Source organism: Castanea sativa, chromosome 6 (assembly GCF_040712315.1).
Source record: "Castanea sativa cultivar Marrone di Chiusa Pesio chromosome 6, ASM4071231v1".
NCBI lineage: Eukaryota > Viridiplantae > Streptophyta > Magnoliopsida > Fagales > Fagaceae > Castanea > Castanea sativa.
The window spans coordinates 23428242-23432219 of NC_134018.1; positions in this window are offsets into that span (position 1 = coordinate 23428242).

Sequence of the window (3978 nt, forward strand, 5' to 3'; positions counted from 1 at the left end):
GGGCTACTGCATTCTGATTCTTATTAAAAGACCATTTTGCTTAAAACGCATAAATATTTTTTTCCAAATAAATCTCATAACACTCATATTTTTATAATTAGAAAATCACCCATCCAAATTATAACGAACTAGCCACTAATCTGTGCAATACATAGGAACTTAAATTGATTATGAAACTATACAATTGCATAAATTGCTCCTATTTGACTTGAATTTGTGTTACAATTTAATAAAAAAGTCAAAGTTTAAAATATTCGTGAATCAGAAGATTCAATACTTTCGATTTGTTGAAACAAAAAAAAAAAATATATATATATATATATATATATATATATGGCTACACAATAGAAAAATATTAGTTATCTTCAAAAAAATTACCCATGATATAGTTGTTGAAATCTACCAAACATGTTCAAATATTGTTAAAACCAATGCAAAAAGTCAAATGTTAAAACTTCTAAAATACCAAAAAAATAATTTTAAAAAATTAGAAGATTCTAGACCTAGAATTATTGAAACAATAGAAAAAATATATATGATTACAGTCATTACACACAAAAAAGAAATATAAGAGAAATATGCCATACAGTTTCATATAATGCAAAAAAATAAACCTAAAAATTTAGATGAAAAATTAGAAAATTTGGTGCCTACAAATTATTGAAACAACATATAAGCAAAAAAAATATGTAACTACACATAAAGAAATATAAAAGAAAGATATTCTTCCCTCGAAAGAATAATCCATTGCTATAATTGTTAAAATTTGCAAGAAAATTTTAAATGTTACAAAAAATTAACCAAAAAGTCAGCACTTAAAACACAATGGAATTATTTAGATGAAACAATCTACTAGTGGGTTGAACCTAGTGCCAAGTTTACCCTAGGATAATAGCTTGTTGTTGAGACTTGAGATCAAAATTATATATATAATGCGACTTCTTTTCTTCCTCACCAATCAAGCCGTCACCACTGAGAGCCATCTATGTTTATGCCAATAACTTCTCCACCAAGCGGTTAGTCTCCCAAAGTTCTAATATATCATAATCTTTTAGTGTTCGAAGAGTTCAATTATTATATATACATAATTTAAATAAATAACTCTTTCAAGCTGCTTAATGATATGGTTCAGATTTTGATGTTGATTTTGATTTGGTTTTTTTTACCCTTTCAATCTTAGGGTTTCAAAAAAGTGGTTTTCGAAGTAGCATTTAGTTTTTAATTACATCTTTAGTAAAAAACTTGATTATATACTTTCTCTGTTTGTATATATTCCCTCTCCAAAAAAAAGTTTGAAATATACACGGTATTAACGTAGAGTTCAAGAATTTTAAGATATTTGATTTTTATTTGGACTCCTTTTAAGTGGAGAATGTATATATATACATGGTTAGTTGGTGTTTTTTTATTTTGATGAAATTTTGTGTTCTTTAGAACTCGACTTTGGATTGATACAATTTATGTTTGTATTTTTAAGTTGTTATTTTTTTTTCCAATCTAATTGAAGAAATTAAATAATATAATAAATTATAATGAGCTATAAAAAATTTAAATAATTTTGTTTTAAAAAAATAATAATAATGTGGCAAGTTTTGGAGAGGTCAACAAAAAGTTAAAGACTTTGGTTTAACTTTAAGTTTAAGTTTGAGTTTGAGTGTAAGTTGGACTTATTAAAGAGATAAAGTTTCATTCCTTGTTAAGTTTGGATTAAACAAAAATAATTTTGTTTTAAAAAAATGATAATGATGAGTTTGAGTTTAAGTAGTACTTGTTAGAGAGATAGAGTTTTACTCCTTATTACGTTTAGACTAAAACAAATAATTTTATTTAAATATTAATGATAATGATGAGTTTGAGTTTAAGTTTAAGTTGAACTTGTTAAAAAGATAGAATTTCACTCTTTGTTAAATTTGAACTGAATAAAAATAATTTTATTTAAATATTGTGCTAACGTGGAAAATTGTGGGAACTTCAGAAGTTTCGATTTTATATATATATACTAGTCGCTAACCCGTGCGATGCACGGAAACATTTATCAAAATTTATCAGTTTATACATAACATACAATACTATCCAAAACATATCGTAAATATCCATTGAACCATTACATTTTTTATTATTAGTAGTATTTATAAAAGATAGAATGTTATTATTAATTCTCAAAAGTAAGTGTACAAAAGTATAGAAAGTTGGTGCCCACATGCTTAGTATATTGATAGATCTAAAGGAGACAACAATATACACTCCAGATATCAAATCAGCTATACAGAAATTCGATTCAGGATTGTTGCTTTCATTCCTAGAGTTCGGGTGTAGAAGAAAGTCCTTAAAGCTGTGCTTGTTGGGCTTGTTCGGGTGTATATACTACAAATATACAATCGAAACTAAAATTTAGATCCACGAATTGAATCAAATACATAAATAGAAAAACTTCAATACAATCAATCAAATAAAATAAAAAACAACTAATTCAATATCTCTCTGCAATCTCTTTGTTTTCTCTATAAAAATCTAAGTCCTTCCTAATTTTTAAAAGGTATTAGAAACATTGGGGTTTGCTTTGTTTTTATAGTGTTCATAATTAGCCTCACAAATTTGGAGATAAATTATCAATATTTGAATTTGAGTTTAAGTTGAACTTATTAAAAAGATAGAGTTTCACTTTTTGTTAAGTTTGGATTAAACAAAAATAATTTTATTTAAAAAAAAAAGAATAATGATGAATTTGAGTTTAAGGGTCCGTTTGGATAAAGTTTATTGCTGAAAACTGAAAACACTGTACCAAAATAATTTTTAAATATGTGAATAGTACCGTGGGACCCATTTTTAATAAAAAAAATTCTGTAAAGTGAAGTTTGTGGGTCCTGTGAACAGTACACGGGACCCACAGATGTGCTGAAAAGTCAGCAAATGCGGTTACTGTTCATGCACAGTAGCATGAACGATGGCCGCCGTCCCCCGACCGTGCATCGGCGAGAAAAAAAAAAAAAAAAAAAACGCAGAATCGTGGACGCTGGACGCTGGCCACTGTATCCAAACTCAGCCTAAGTTGGACTTGTTAGAGAGATAGAGTTTCACTCCTTGAAGTTTGGACTAAACAAAAATAATTTTATTTAAATAAAATTATAATTTTATTTAAATATTGTGTTGACGTGGAAAATTGTGAGAGTAAAAATCTTAATCCTTCCTAATTTTTAAAAGGTAATAGAAACATTGGGATTTGCTTTGCTTTTATAGTGTTCATAATTAACCTCACAAATTTGGAGAGAAATTATCAATGTTTGAGTTTGAGTTTAAGTTGGATTTGTTAAAAAGATAGAGTTTCACTCCTTCTTAAGTTTGGATTAAATAAAAATAATTTATTTTAAAAAAAAGATAATGATGAGTTTGAGTTTAAGTTGGACTTGTTAGAAAGATATAGTTTCACTCCTTGTTAAGTTGGACTAAACAAATATAATTTTATTTAAATAAAATGATAATTTTATTTAAATATTGTGCTGACATGAAAAATTGTGGAAGTTTCAGAGATTTCGGTTTTATATATATATATATATATATATATATATATTGATTAAATCAAGTTGTTTCTAAAAAAATCAACTTTAAAAAGAGTTTCACTTCTTGTTAAATTCAAACTAAATAAAAATAATTTTATTTAAATAAAATGATAATTTATTTTAAATATTGTGCTGACGTGGAAAATTATGGGAGTTTCAGAGATTTTGGTTATATATATATATAATCAAGTTGTTTCTAAAAAATAAATCAACTTTAAAATGAGATTACACACCAAAATAGTTTCGTTTGAGGCTACTTCAAGAAATTGTTTGTGAAAATCAAATAAATAGCAAAAATTAATGGCCTTGTGCCCCGTCCATTCCCACCCCAATTTTTAGATGAAAGAACAAAAATGAGCTTACTCTTGTGCTTGTCTGGAGTGTAAAGAAAGTATAAAAAACAAAAAATGAGAAAGTTAAA